Below are 17023 nucleotides of genomic sequence, written 5' to 3'. Positions count from 1 at the left end.
ACCCCCCATCCCCCTTACCTTCTGGTAACCACTAAACTATTGTCTGTGTCTATGAGTTTTTGTTTCTCATTTGTTTGTCTTGTTCTTTTGTTGTTTTTGGTTTATATACCACATATCAGTGAAATCACATGGTTCTCTGCTTTTTCTGTCTGACTTATTTCGCTCAGCATTACTCTCTCAAGATCCATCCATGTTATCACAAATGTTCCTATATCATCTTTTCTTACCGCCGAATAGTATTCCATTGTGTATATATACCACAACTTCTTTATCCATTCATCTATCGAAGGACATTTTCATTGTTTCCATGTCTTGGCTACCGTAAACAAAGCTGCAGTGAACATTGGAGCACACGTGTCTTTATCTCTAAATGTTTTCAGATTTTTTGGGTAGATACCCAGGAGAGGGATTGCTGGGTCATATGGCAATTCTATTCGTAATTTTTTGAGGAACCTCCACACTGCCTTCCATAACGGCTGCACCAGTCTGCATTCCCATCAACAGTGTATGAGGGTTCCTTTTTCTCCACAGCCTCTCCAACATTTGTTACTGTTTGTCTTGTTGATGATAGCCATTCTGACTGGGGTGAGGTGATATCTCATTGTGGTTTTGATTTGCATTTCTCTGATGATTAGTGATGTTGAGCATTTTTTCATATGTCTATTTACCATTTGTATGTCCTCTTTGGAGAAATGTCTCTTCAGGTCCTCTGCCCATTTTTCAATTGGGTTCTTTGTTTTTTTGTTGTTGAGTTGCATGAGTTCCTTGTATATTTTGGATACTAGCCCCTTATCGGAGGCACTGTTTGCAAAAATCTTCTCCCATTCAGTTGGTGGCCTCTTTATTTTGTCAATGGTTTCTTTTGCTGTGCAGAAGCTTTTAAGTTTTATATAGTCCCATTCATTTATTTTAGCTTTTACTTCCATTGCCTTTGGAGTCAAATTCATAAAATGTTCTTTGAACCCAAGGTCCATAAGTTTAGTACCTATGTTTTCTTCTATGCAGTTTATTGTGTCAGGTCTTATGCTTAAGTCTTTGATACATTTTGAATTAATTTTGGTACATGGTGACAGATAGCAGTTCAGTTTCATTCTTTTGCACGTGGCTATCCAATTCTGCCAGCACCATTTATTGAAGAGGCTGTCTTTGCTCCATTGTATGTTTTTAGCTTCTTTGTCAAGAATTATCTGTCCATATTTATGTGGTTTTATTTCTGGGTTCTCAATTCTATTCCATTGGTCTATGTGTCTATTTTTCTGCCAATACCATGCTGTTTTGATTATTGTAGCCCTGTAGTACAAGCTAAAGTCAGGATTTTTCAAAGCTCTCCAGCTGACTCTCATGTGTACAAGATTGAGGACTACTGTTCTATTCCTCTCTCCAGGTCACCACCCAATGTTACCAGGTCACTACACCCTGCCTACAGCAGAATCTGTGAGACCTCCTCCCTCACCTGCGTACTCCTCCCAACACACTGTAAACTCTAAGAGAAGTCATTGAGTTATGTACTTACCTTGTGTCTTTCCCAAGTCTGTTTGACTTTTATCTCTTTCTCCTGGTTACACGCTGATCTGACCCTGTTACTCGCACCTCCTTCTGTCTCAGCCTCCAGGATCCAACACCAGCCATGCCTGCTGCCCAGCTGCTTTCTCTGGGAAGGTCTTAGAGTGATCACTTTTGTTTCCATGTGCATAATATTCTCCATGACTCTATACACAATAGTCCTTTCCTCTCCTTCAATTTGCAGGGCAGACCAAATTAAAACCAAACCGAGTTTTCAGAATAGACATGAGTTAACTCAAACAGTAGTTGAGTGGACTCAATTACCTTTCAGTTTCCTTCCAGCTCTCACATTCTTTGATACATCACAAATAAAATAAAATCATCATCATCATCATCTGGACTGAAAAGGAAGCCAGTATTCTAAATTAGTAAAAAAGAAAAAAAGAAAAAAAAAAGAAGAAGAAGAAGAAGAGAGAAAGACATCAGAAGCATAAAATATTCCCAAACTGCATTTCGTTTATGTATGAAAGAGTAATTGAGACTCACTGCTAATAATTACCAAATTCAGAAAAAATTTTATGTGCCAATTCCTTAAGATATAGTATTAGAAATTTGAAGTATAATTATTAGGAAGGAAGACACTAAATTATCACTATCTGTGAACAGTATGCTTAGACTTAGAAAACAAAAGGCTTGACTGAAATTGTTTTTAGAATTAATGACAGTTGTGTAGTCAGATTAAAATAAAGATAAATAAATAGAAATTTAAGACAATCACTAGCACCTAGATGGTTTAAACATCCTTTAAAAGTCTTATTTATAAAAAAAAAAACCTTATTTATGCTTTTTAATTGGCTTTACACACCCTTGCTTCACAATAGAGCAAAAATAAGCTTTATCACATCCATGTAATGATTTTACATTGTAAATATTGTACTAGAAGAATGTAACTATTAAATGACATCCTTCATCATTTTGCAATATATACAAGTACTAAATCATTATCTTGTACACCTGAAAATAATATAAAGTAACATGTCAATTATATCTCAATTTTTAAAAAGACATCTTTCATTAGGCATCATTTCTGAGGTTGAAAATAGGTCAAACTAACGGCAAGGCTGAAATTCAACCAGTCTGCACTAGTTTGGCTCTCCAGTTTCCCTCTCCCCCCAACCCAAATCCTTTTTCTGGGACTCCTCTCCTGGCCTCACTATTTTCCAGCAACTAAAAGGTTAAAAGTCTACACTGCAGGGACCCACAGAACCCCTGGCTGGGACCTTTCCAGGTCTTGCTGCTCTGTACTTCTGACAAGGGTAGAATCTAAGAAGTGATCCATTCAAGGACCACCCATCTCCCACAGAAGTAGTCCTCCCAGTTTCTCAGGAAGATCAATTATTTTATCCTGGCCTCACGACTCTGCCAGAGAAAAGAGATTCCATTTATCTGCGTGTGTTCACTTTTTATTTTAGTTTAATGGATGTTTGCTCAGTATCTAGATTGCACGTTTGTAAATTCACCTTATTTTAAGCAATATTTTGTACGTTGAAATTAATCTTAAGGGCTCAATAACTTTTAGGGCAATTTCTTTTTTTTATTTCTGTTTATTTATTTATTTATTAGTTTCAGGTGTACAAAGTAATATAATAGACATTTAAACCCCTCATAAAGTGATAGCCCACCCCCCAAGCTACTACCCCTCTGACATCTTACATAGCTGTTACAATACTATTGACCATCTTCCTTATGCTGCACTCCACCTCCCGTGACTACATAAATATATATATTTAATTACAGTTGACATACAATATTATTCTACTTCAGCTTCAGGTGTGTAGTGCATTGGTCAGGTACCTACACAGTCTATGAAGTGATCCCCCTGATAAATCCAGTGCCCATGTGGCACCTTACGTAATGTTTACAACATTGTTGATTATATTCCCCATACTGTATTTCACATCCCCATGTTAGGGCAATTTCTCTTCCCGTTAGAATACAAGAACCGTATTCCAGAAGTCAAGAGCATAGAGAAGTGAGAAGTACCTATGATTTAAGCACTTCCTAATTATCCCATGGATTCTTGGGAAATTACAAAATGCCCTTTGGATTGCAGATAAGAGGAGTATTATATAGTTAGAGGAAGGCACATTTGTATTGATGCACTATTCTTGGCAGTCAGTAGTGTGTGGATGCTGTATTAGCCAAAGGAATATGGATTCTTACTTCATCGATCCGCCTTCTCCAATCTCTGAAAGCTGAAATTTCTCATTAGGCCACAAGGTGGCAGATTAATTGCATGAGAAACAAACTATTGTACTACAGAAGCAATAGAGAAACTTCTTCAGCTGCCTTGTCTTCAAGATGCAGTCTTTCATCTTAATTAGATAGACTTTTCCTGAGGTCTTTTAGCACTGAGAGTTTTTAACAGCTATCATTCATGGTCATTTGAGCTAATTGCAGAATGTTTTGAAATGTCTGAGGGCAAAACCTAGACACATATGCTGAGTTAAGCTGAGTAGTCATTAAAACATTAAAACATATCCTACACTGGATCCATTTCGCACTTCCATGGATCTGTAGTATTTTCAGAAATGTCTGCGATTAAAGCTATTCATTCATTTTAGTGCAAGTAATCCTATGTGAGTGTGACCATTAGTGGGGAATATGATTGGTTCTACGCCCATCACAATTTTAATAGAAAAAAAACATCCAAAACTGAAAATATAACAGACTTTTAACCCATTTAGTGGACTGGTCATCCCACTGTGAATTATCCACATCCTTAGTTTTTCCTTTTTGTCACTCATTTTAACAGAACAAATCTTGAGCATGGAGTAAAAAACAGAAAAAAGTATTTCGCACCTGACTCTGCCACTTTCAACTTGTGTGACTTTGGCTAAGTTGTGCACCATGTCTGAGCCTCAGTGCCTCACCCCCAAAATCGGGGTAAGACCTGAATTGCTCACTACACAGGGGGAAGCTGTGAGGCTTATAATGAGAAACACAGTTTTTTAAATGCTTTAAGAACTGTCCTTAAAAAAATAATAATTTGCTGGCTTATGAAAACTACCAACAGGAGGAGACAGAAAAAATGATAGGGGTGGAAACAAAATTTCTAACTTGGTAGTTCCCCTTGACAAGAGAAAATCAAAATTACTGTCTCCAATGAGATTTTGGGATTATCAGTTGCTTTCCTTTGCCTATGAAATGTATTTTCAAATGTATTTAATGCAAAGCAAAAACAGAAGGCACATTTCTAAAACCAAAGGAAGAAAAAAGCCTTTGTGTCGAGATAGGTGAGATCAGACACAGAGTAAGAAACTATTTGTAAAACTAGGCCATTCTATACTCAGACTGGTTTCCCCCTCTCTAAATAGTTTCACCACCTCTAAAAATTCATTTTATTCTATAGAAAATGTAAACTAGTATTATCTGTTCATTCCGTGTTGAGAGGTTGCATGTTCTCATGTCTGTAATTTTATGAGTAGATCTATAGAGTCATGTTGGGAGGCCCAAGGACGATCTCTGGGGATTTAGAGCTTGCCCCGCCTCATCCTGAGTGATGCCTGCAGTTGGGACAGAGCTGAAGGATGACTTGGACCAAGTCACCTTGAGACTGAACCTTCATGCCCCTCAGGACGGCAATTCCTGGGCAGGGACCTTGAGAGCCAGCCAAGCAGAGAGATGAGTCTGCAGCTTCTCAGCCATGACTCAGAGGCGACAGGGGCCGTTCCTCCCACCTCAGGCTTTGGCAGAATTCTGCCAGTTCATCCTGACACAGTGGAATTCTTACCGCAGGCTGGGAACACCCTAGACTGTGACACAGAGTAGGATCTTGGTAGATGGCCGAGCAGAGCTCCAGCTCTGGCCTGAATGCAGGCTTTGTTCCAGCCCCCCTCCTCCACCTTAGAGCAAAGAGAGGAGCTTGAAACCATTTAGCTTGGAAATAAAGAATTGAGGGGTGACTCTACCGGTCTTGTTACTTTGTTCATCCCCATTGAGAAATCTGTTTCATCAAATAGGCTATTACTTACTTCAGAGAGAAAAGGATTCCTGTGGGTTGACTATAAATGTAGTTTGGGATTCTTAGCAGGTTTCAGGGAAAAAAAAACATCCAAGTGTTCAGTGGATATCCCCCTCCCCAAACTAGTGCATTCTCTGGGGATTTCCACCAACAGAAGCTGCTTCCTGGGAGAACCTCAGCCTGGAGAGAGCAGTGTCCCTCACTATGCAACATGCCACACGTGCAATCCTGTGTACTTTGTTTCTTGGTTTTATTTTCCCCAGGAAGAAAGCCTGGATTGGAGGTATGTGAAGGGAAGAGGGAACTGAAAATTCCCAGCAGTTTCTAGTACCACTCAACACCAACTAATTGGTGCTTATCAACCTTACACACAACTATCCATCCTTCAGGATTCAATCTTCCTCTCACCTTCTGAATGAGGGTAGTTGACCCACCTCTAGTTCTCCTTTCCTGGACTATGAGTTGATGAGGACAGGCTCTATCTTGAGCACTTATCTCCCCCAGTGGCTAACACAATACTCTATGAGCTCAATATACATTTGCAAAATGAGCCAAAGGAGTGAATGAAAAAATGAATGAGCTATTGTAATTGCCCACTTTCTAGTCTGTCTCCCCCACTAAGCTGGTTGTTGTATTAGAGGAGGACATGTCTGCCTTGTTCGCCAGGACTGTGTATCCTGGTACCACGGATAGTGCCAGACCACAAGGATTTAAAATATGGAAGGGATGGAGAAACAGGGTATTCTGATCCTCTAAGACTTTGTCTTCTAGTTGGGGAGGTCAGATTAACACACATGGAATAATCTATAAACGACAAGCAGCTAAACTCATAGCTATAACATTCAGAGGATGCAAGCTGCCAAGGGAAGGAGAGATGGGGCAAGGTGGAGATGGATTGCCTGGAGACTGAGAAAGCCAGAGCGCTCTGCCTCAGGGAAGACTGGCCAGGAGGTTACTATGTGAACAAAGTTTGATGGGGACAGTATTAGGAGTTCAGAGAATTTGAAAGGAAGGGAAGTGCTGCTCACTGATCTAAGACAATTGGACTTAGGTTATAGACATTGAATGGAATGATTAGAGGTAAGTGAAAATACTATGTCCCTTTCTTCTACCTCACTGCCTGGAGCTGAGTACCATGATAGTAGGTGAAATTTGACTTCCTAGACAAGCCTGTCTTAGCAGGCAAGTCAATAATACTGGCACCTTGTCTGCTAAACTCACTCCAGCTCTCTGATCTTTGGGCATATGATAAGTGCTTTGCATGAAAGGTTCACTCAAAACCGACATTATAGCATTTCAGTGTCAGGAGAATCCACTAGACTTCCAGTTGGATTAGGAGACAGAATCCTCTAACGGATAAAATACAAACCCAAAGGGAAACTGAGATAATAGAAAATATTATTGATCTTTGTCCCCGATTCCTGGCATAGAGCTCTTGAAACCCTGCACTTTCCTAAGTGATAAGAGCATTAGGACCATCTCTTGTTCTGAGGTGACTCTGGGCGGCTCCTGGATGGGGGATGGTCACCAGAAAGACCGAGCCACAATTACAAGCTTGGAATTTTCAGCTCCCGCGCTCCTACCTTCTCCAGAGACAAGAGATGGGCTGAAAGTGGAGTTATAATTGATCATGCCTTCATAAAGCCTCCATGAATTCCAAATAGTACAGTATTTAGAGAACTTCCAGGTTGGTGAATGTAGTCAAACAAGGAAGGTGACGACACACCCTAAATTCTCGGGGCCACATGCTCCTACGCTCAGGACCCTCCCAGACTTCCCGGACCTCACCTTATATATCTCTTCACCTGCCTATTGATCTGCATCCTTTCTCATATCTTTTAATAAACAGGTATTAATAAATGTAAGTAAATGTGTCCTTGAGTTCTGTGAGCCACCCTAGCAAATGGATCCAACCCAAAGGGGGACGCGGGCATGAGAAGTTTCGATTTGCAACCGAGTCAGACAGAAGTTGTGGGTGACTTGGAAACTCACTACCTGTGATTGGCATCTGAAACATGGGGGGGGGAAGGGGGGGAGTCTTGTGGGACTGAGCCTTTCACCTGTGGGATCTGACACTCTCCAGGCAGATAGTGTTGATTTCAGTTAAATTGTAGGGCATACACTGGTGTTGTGGAGAATTGCTTGATATGGGGGGAACCTCCACACATTTGGTGAGCAGAATTGTCAGAAATGAAGTGTGTAGTGTGAGTAGTAAAGGAGACACACAGGAGGAGGGAAGAACACGGTTCTGCCCTACATTAGAGGAGAACTGTAGGTTTCCCTTTTCAGACCCCAAAGTCTGGCATGCCCTCCAAAGAGAGTAGGGCTACTGCACTCAATAGCTTCTTACTCCTAATTCATGCAAGTGTGGGGATTTCTAGTCAATCCATATGTATTAAAGTTTCACCAGCAAACAGGATTTCGAATTCCGTTTATGTTAGCCAACCCTCGCCCTAGTGCATATTCACCAGGAGAGTAACCATCTTCTTTGCAAAGCTGACTTCAAATGCTAACTAACCCTTTGTGGTGTTTATTTCTGATTAAAGCTCTTCAAAAGATCACTAACCATCCCTTGGATTTGAATATAAACTCATCTACTCACCTATACATAACACAGTGCCTATGATGCAATATTTAAAACTAAATTACAGACCACATAACACAGAGAATTATAAAAATTTCCTAGAGACGTGGCATTATTGTGCATGTATGGAAGGGGTCCTCTTGGAGGAGAGACTGGCACCTGCGTGCGGAGGCACCCAAACCAGCTGACACTCCCTCAAATGTGTTAGAAATCTACCCCAACCCTCATCCTCCTTAGTCCCTGCCTTACTATCTTTGCCTTGAATTATGTTAACAGCTCCCTAACCAACCTCCCTGACTCAAATATTTTCTCATCACTCATCACTCTTTTTCCTCCCCCGAGGCAACTCCATGCTCTTCATAGCCATCAGTGTATTCTCTCTAAAACACACTCTGATAAGGAATTCGATGGTTTAAAACCTTTCTCTATAGAATGAAGTTCAAACCTCTTAACTCCTTAATTTGGGCTTATGTGCCTGTCATGAAAGGTGTCATGCAGGGTCTCAGCTCCTGCTCCCCACATAAGAACGCAGGACATGGTGAAGCCAAAAAGGAACACCCACGGAGCCATAGATAGGGGAGTCATACCACTATACTCCGCGCCTCTCTGCAATCTGCGCTTGCTAGCTCTTGCTAGCCCCCATTTCTGCTAGTGTAGGCACGGCCGTTATATTAGGGGCCAAAGCAATGGCTCACTGGTTACAGCTGACGGCCAACTAGCCACAGCTGATGGCCATCCAATCACATTTGATGGCCATTTACTACCTGAGCCAGCACCTTTCCATGTGAGGCCGGGAGCATGGAAACTGCACTCCTGGGTCTGTCCCCACAGTGCCCTCCATAATTTACCCTCTGCTACATTATGTGATGTCATCTGCTGGCCCCTCCCAACACTTGGATCAGGATGGAATGTTTAGGATTACCTTCCTCCCCACCTTGCCTGGTTTACACCTCAGTACCTTCACATCAGACGTTCCCTCTTTTTCAGACTCACCCCGCCCAGTTTAACCAACCCCTACTTATCCTGTAATAATTTCTCAAGATGCAAAGTAATACACAAAAACAAATTGTATATCCAAATATGAGCAATGAATAATGAGAAATTAAATTAAAACCCACAGAATTATCACTAAACAAAGTGTTTAGTGATCAATTTGACAAAACATATACAGGTCTTATATGTTAGTAACTATAAAACCTTGGTGAGAAAAAAGAACTACATGAATGGTGTGATATCCTTATTCATGAATCAGAAGACTCGATAGAATTAAGTTGTTAATTTTTCCCAAGTTGATTTATAGATTGCAATCCCAATCAAAATCCCAGCAGGCTTTTTTTGAAGATATTGACAAACTGATTCTAAAATGTATATGGAAGGCCAACAGTTCTAGAACAGCCAAATAATTTTGAAAAGGAAGTGCTAAGTTGGAGGGCTCACACTACTTGATTTCAAGACTTGCTATACAGCTACAGTAATAAATACAGCGTGGTCCTGGCCTAAGGATAATTCTGTAGTTCATTGGAGCAGAATAGAGGGGCCAGAAATAGACCTTCACAAATATAGTCCGTTGTGCATTGATTTTGACTATTGATTTTGACTATTGATTTTGACTATTGTGACAAGATAATTTAATGGATAAGGAATAATCTTTTCAACAAATTGTTCTGGGACAACGGACATCCATAGATAAGTAGGTAGGTAGATAGATAGATATAGATAAAATGACACTCTGCCCTTACTTCACACAATAGCAAAAAATTAAATCAAATCATAGACCTAAATGTAACCTAAAACTATGCAACTTCTAGAAGAGAAAACAGAAGAATATATTTATGATTTTGTCTTAGACAAAACTTTTTTGAAGAGGACACAAAATACAAACCATGACATTTAAAAATTGCTAAATTCAACTTTATCAAAATTAAAATATTCTATTTGAAAGCCAGTGTATTAGGGAGAGAGAGAGAGAGAGAGAGAGAGAGAGAGAGAGAGAGAGAGAGAGAGATTTTGTATAAAAAATTGGCCCATAAGAAATTGGAGGTTAAGCCACAACCTTCTGCCTGCCAGCTGGAGGCCCAGGAAAGCCGTGGTGTGGCTCAGTCCTGAGTGGGGAGGCCTGAGAACCAGTGGAGCTGATCGGGCTGCAGTCCAGGTCTGAAGGCCTGACGATCAAGGGCACCAAGGGCAGGAAATGATCTATGTCTCAGCTCAAGCAATCAAGTAGTAAACAAAGGGGAAAGAATTCCTCCATTTTCTGACTTTTCTCCTACTCACCCCTCCATGGATTGGGTGATACCCCCAGCATTGGAGAGGGCAATCTACCTTGCTGAGTCCACCAACTCAAATGCTAACCTCACCTGGATACACTCTCAGACACGCCCAGAAATAATGTTTAATCTAAGCACTCCTTGGCCAGTTAAGTTGATACATAAAATTAAACATCTAGGAACTCATAAGGAAATGAAAACACAAGTCATAATTAGAATGGAAAACATTTGCAGAATACACACCTGGTAAAGGACTTGTGTCCAGAATATATAAAAGAACTCTTAGAAAGAAAACAAACAATCCAATTAAAAATTGGGCAAAAGATTTGAACAGACACTTCACCAAAGGAGATGTGTATATAGTAAGTAAACTCATGGAGATGTTCAATATCATCAGTCATCAGGGAACTGCAAATTCAAATCACAATAAGATATAAAAATGCACTTGTTAGAATGGGGGGAAATTGAGGATACAAAGAGTCAGTTAGGACACAGAGCAACTGGGACTCTCCTTAGTTGCTGTTGGGAAGGCACAATGGAAAACAGATTGGTTGTTTCTTACAAAGTTAAATATAATACCATAAACCAAGCAAACTCACTCCAAGATAAACAAAGAGTTATGGTCAAACAAAAACCTGTTCACAGATGTGTAGAGCAATTTTATTCATGCTCATCACAAACTGGAAACAATCCAGATAAACTTCAGCTGGTGAATGGATAAACAAACTTGTGAAATACGACTCTACAATAAAAAAGAATGAATTACTGATATATATAACAACATGATGAACTTGAATGTCCCTTTTATATATCCCCACCATTGAAGTGGGTTCTTGGTGTTTTTTGTGTTATTTCTGAGCAGCACTTCCTTACTTTCTGAGACTACAAGACATCCCAGGTTCATTTTTTATATTTTCTACTCAGCCCTAAGATTAGCCATTTCTCTATGGAGCCCTGGTTCCTTTTATTGGAGAATAGTATTAGAAACCGAAACTTGGGCTTTAGGAATGCTCATTGTTCTAGGCCCTTTTACTTGATAGAGTAAGGAAATACATCTGTGTGCACATATGCATATGAACACATATTTATATTTGTAACTGTCTCTATGTGAAGCTAAACATGAGTTCATACTGATGTTTCCAACTTTGATCCATTACCACAAGGATCATTCTGGCTTCCTTCCCTTATTTATCTGTAAATTCCCACTTCAACAGAGAAACCTGGCTCCTACCATCCATCATCCATTCACTTAATTGTTCAGTTCCAAAATATAGGCATACCTTAGAGATGTAGGTTTGGTTCCAGACTACTGCAATAAAGTGAGTATTGCAATAAAGTGAGTCGTGATCTTTTTACTGGTGGAAGCTTTTGTCTACAACCTGTAAAAATGCAACATCTGTGAAGTGCAGTAAAGTGAAGCACAATAAAATGAGGTTTGCCTGTACATGTGTGGCAGTATCAGAATTGTTAACATAAGGAAACAACTTTACTAACTAGAATACAGTGCTTATTTACAATTGCTTTTGCCTTTACTCTTGCAGATGCCACTCATTTCCAAAGTTACTTAGGTAACTGAGCAATTAAACATACACCTACCATATGACCTAGCCATTCTGCTCCAGTATTTACCCAAGAGAAATGTAACCATGTATTCATACAAGACTCATACACATGTGTTCATAGCACCTTTAGTTCTAACAGCTCAAAACTAAAAACAACACAAAATGTCTATGAATACATGGATAAAAACAAACAGAGGAATACTATTCAGCAATAATAAGTAATGAACTATTAATATGTGCACAATATGTATGAATCTCTAAATTATTATGCTGAGTGAAAGAAGCCGACACAATATATACTATATGAGTCCATTTGTATAAAATTCTAGAAAATGTAAACTAATCTGTAATGACAGAAAGCTGACAGTGGTTGCCTGGGGATGGAGAGGTTTGGGAGAGGTGCAGAAGAGAGGGACTATAAAAAAGACAGACTTCGGGGGATGATAGATATATTCACTCTCTTGATTGTGATGGTGATTTCATAGCTGAAGACATGTCAAACTTTATCCAATTGTGCAGTTTCAATATGTGCAGTTTCAATATGTGCAGTTTACAGTATGTCTATTTCACCCCAATAAGAAAGTCTATGCCTCTAGAGCGGTGTTTCTAGAGCAATGTTTCTCACACTTTCACGTGCACAGAAATGTCCTGAGGATCAGATTAAAATGCAGATTCTGATCCACTTGAAGAGGTAAGATGTGATTCTGCATTTCTAACAAACACCCAGGTGGTGCCATTCCTGCTTGTGTGGGTCACACTTTGGATGGAGGGTGCACTGGTTCATCAACTTTAGTGTATATAAGAATCACCTGGGGAGCTTTAGGAACTTGCAGGTAATTTGTACTCAGGGATGAGGCCTCCACAGGCCTGTGGTGGAGCCTGGGAGTACTCTTTTCACAACACCCTCAATGCCTTTGCTGCTCTGATAGCTGCTGACCACACCTGGGAAAACATTAACCAAAGGCTTACAGGAAAACTAACTTGGCTATGTTCTCTAACATAGTAAATAACTTGCAGATTTCTAGACATTATTTAAATACTTCCAAGTCTTCCTTCTAAACTTTTCTTCTCATCTTTTGTTTACATGAAGTAAGTAGATTTGGTGACCCAGATGAAATTAATAACATTTTAACAAAAAAATGAAAACACAGTGTGAAACTGGAACCAGTGAGCAGGTGAAAGTCCAGAGGTCATTCTACCAGGAAGAAGGGAGGTAATTTAACATCTGGGGAAAAGGTCCACCTATACCTATAATGAATTTGCCAGTCTTCAGGTAACACTTGAGAAAGGCCTCCTTCTTCCTTTATTCACTTTAATTTGGGCAACATGGCTATAGAAAAACTCAGGTTGAATTTGTACAGAACCATAAAAGACCCTGAACAGCCATGGCAAACTTGAGAAAAAAGAACAAAGCTGGAGGTATCATGCTACCTGATATCTAACTATACTACAAGGCCATAGTAATCAAAACAGCATAATATTGGCATAAAAATAGACACATAGATCAACAAAACAAAATAGAGAGTCCAGAAATAAACTCATGCCTATATGGTCATTTAATCTGTGACATATGAAGCAAGAACATACAGTGGGGTAAAGACAGTCTCTTCAATAAATGGTGGTGGGAAAACTGGACATCCACATGCAAAAAAAAATGAAACTGAACCACTTTCTTACTCCATATACAAGAATAAACTAAAAATGGATTAAAGACATACATGTAAGGCCCGAAACCATAAGAATCCTAAAAGAAAACATAGGCAGTAAACTCTCAGTCATTACCCTCAGTAATATTTTTACTAATAAATGTACTTGGGCAAGGGACATAAAATAAAAAAATTAAAAAATGGGACTACATCAAGCTAAAAAGTTTTTGCACAACAAAGGAAACCATCAACAAAACGAAAAGACATCCTACTGAATGGGAGAAGATATTCCCCAATGAGACATCTGATAAGGGATTAATATCCAAAATTTATAAAGAACTCATACAAGAACTCAACACCAAAAAAATCCAATTAGCGAATGGGCAGACGACCTGAATAGATATTTCTCCAAAGAGAACATACACATGGCCAATAGACATATGAAAATATATTTAGTGTCACTAATTATCAGAAAAGTGCAAATTAAAACCACAATGAGATATCACCTCATACCTGTCAGAATGGCCATCATCAATAAATCAACAAACAATAAGTGTTGGCGAGGATGTGGAGAAAAGGGAACCCTTGTGCACTGTTGGTGGGATTGCAAATTGGTGCAACCACTATGGAAAACAATATAGATAGACGTTCCTCAAAAAATTAAAAAAGAACTGCCATATGACCCAGCAATTCCACTCCAGGGTATTTATCCCAAAAAATCCAAAACACTAATTTGAAAGATATACAACGACTGGCAATTAAGTTTGCAAACTCATCCTCCTAGAAAAAGTGCTACAAACCTCACTGCTGAATATCATCATTACAGCCACCTTTGAAGTCCTCCCCTTGGGAAGCTATGCACTGACGCCAGTGCCTAGTCCACCTTTCAAAGCAATTTTGGAACTCTTTTCTGGAACAGCCATCAGAGCTGTCATCGTATTACCCTTGATGTTCTGAATGTCATCAAAATGTCTTCCTTTCAGTATTTCCTTTCTCTTCGAGTAAAGAAAGAAGTCATTAGGAGCCAGATCAGGTGAGTAGGGAAGATGTTCCAATCCAGTGATTTGTTTACTGGCTAAAAACTCCCTCACAGACAGTGCTGTGTGAGTTGTCGTGATGCAAGAGCCATGAATTGGCAAAAAGTTCAGGTCGTTTTTGTCTAACTTTTTCACACAGCTTTTTCAGCACTTCCAAACAGTAAACTCGGTTAACTGTTTGTCCAGTTGGTACAAATTCATAATGAATCATCCCTCTGATATCAAAAAAGTTTAGCAACATTGTTGCAACAAGTTCATGAACTTAATTGTCAGACCTCATATGCACTCCCATGTTCATTCCAGCGCTATTGACAACAGCCAAGATGGGGAAACTACCAAAATCACCATCAATAGACAATTGGATAAAGAAGAAGTGGTATGTATGTATAATGTACTCTGCCATAAAAAAGAATGAAATCTTACCATTTGTGACACCATGGATGGACCTAGAGGGTATTATGCTAAGTGAAATAAGTCAGACTGAGAAAGACAAATACTATATGATCTCACTGATGTGTGGAATGTAAAGAACAAAATAAATGAACAAACAAAACAGAAACAAACCCATAGGTATACAACAAACTGATGGTTACCAGATGAGAGAGGCATTGGGGGCCTGGGTGAGAAAAGTGAAGGGGATTAAGTACAAATTGGTAGTTACAAAATAGTCACGGGGATTTATTGAATAAACTGTTTTACCCCAATGTAAATTCTTGCCTCCTTTGTCATAGGTTAATTGACCATATAGGCATGGGTTTATTTCTAGGCTGTCTATTCTTTTCCATTGATCGATGTCTCTGTTTTTATGCCAATATTATGCTGTTTTGATTACGATGGCCTATTTTGATATCAGGCAGTGTGATACCTCCATGGGGATGTAAGGTACAGCATAGTGAATATAGTAATATTGTCATAACTATGTACAGTGTCAGATGGGTAATACACTTATTGGGGTTATCACTTTGTCAGGAATATAAATGTCTAATCACTATGTTGTTTTGTACACCTGAAACTAATTTTTAAAAATAATTTTAAAAAAATAAAGAGAGAGAGAGAGAGACAGCGATGAGCTGCAATCCGGAAGGGCAGAGTGCGACGAGTGTCTCCATGCTAAGGACTAACAATGAACACCCAGAAGGAAGTTCAACCCCCAAAGCAGCAGCCAATGATATATATCTGTGGAGAATGTCACACAGAAAATGAAATAAAATCAATTCAGGGATCTAATCAGATACACAGAATGTGGATACAGAATAATGTACAAGAAAAGGACTAAAAGATTGGTGGGTTTTGATACTCAGTGAACATGGAATTCAGAGGAATATCTTTGTATTTGGATTTGCTGTTAATGTTGTACAGCTTTTGATTGGTGCCATTACCTTTATGAATACAACTATATGCACATGATTTCATTTTTAAAACCATATTGCATTTAGGTATCTATTGATAGATTAAAGAAATTATTTTTTGTTCAGTTAAAAAGAAATAGGCACTCTACTACACTGATGGTTAGAATATAAATTGTCAAAATACCTGTAAAGCCCATTCGGCCATATCAGTAAAAATTAAAATCTTTATATCCTTACAACCAGAAATTCCACTTCTAGAAGTTTGTACTATAAGTACTAGTAATAATAAGGAATGAAGATTATTGTAGCATTGTTTCTAATACCAAAATGTTAGAAACATCATAAATGACCATCAATAATTAAATTAATGTATGTAATTTATATTATCTATGTAATATGCAATTATTAAATGGCATGTATGGAAGGATTTCTAATATGTATATGCATAAACACATATGATCAATATACATGTACTTATTCAAAATTTCTGAAAGGATATACAAGCACTTAATAGTTAATAGTAGCTATCTGTTGGGAAGAAATTTATTCCTAGAAAATAGGTTGATGGAAACATTATATGCCCTTTCCTCTCTTTTAAATTTTGTTTATTTACTTTTACTTTTTAACTTTTCGTTTTGAAAATTTTTCAAACTTAGAAAAATGTTGCAAAAAATATCAGAGAATTCTTGTATTTTACTTTACAAATGTTAATATCTTCTAAAACCATCACATAGGATATTAATCTGAATATAATACTATTAACTATTTACAGACCTTCTTCAGATTTCAGTAAGTGTTCTACTAATGTCCTTTTCTGTTCCAGGGTCAGGTTTTCATGTTGCCTCCAATCTAGACTACAATATTAGTAGTTCCTCAGTCTTGATTTGTCTTTCTTTACCCAACACTGTCCAGTTATTGTGTAAGATGTACTCAATTTCAATTTTTCTCATGTTTCTCCTGATGAAATTCAGGTAATGCATTTTTGTAAGAATATCACAGAAGCTGTGTGTGCTCTTCTCAGTTCATCATATCAGAAGGCACATGACGTCAA

At 38.7% G+C, this 17023-nt stretch overlaps 1 pseudogene; it reads left to right on the top strand.

Annotated features, from left to right (window-relative positions):
- The first annotated feature begins 15746 nt into the window (after positions 1-15746).
- LOC141573080 (DNA-directed RNA polymerases I, II, and III subunit RPABC4 pseudogene) lies at positions 15747-15927 on the top strand (annotated as a pseudogene).
- Positions 15928-17023: the final 1096 nt, after the last annotated feature.

Source organism: Rhinolophus sinicus, chromosome 4 (genome assembly GCF_057876585.1).
Source record: "Rhinolophus sinicus isolate RSI-liver-muscle chromosome 4, RSI-T2T, whole genome shotgun sequence".
NCBI classification, from domain to species: Eukaryota; Metazoa; Chordata; class Mammalia; order Chiroptera; family Rhinolophidae; genus Rhinolophus; species Rhinolophus sinicus.
This window is presented reverse-complemented; position numbering and strand designations above follow the sequence as displayed.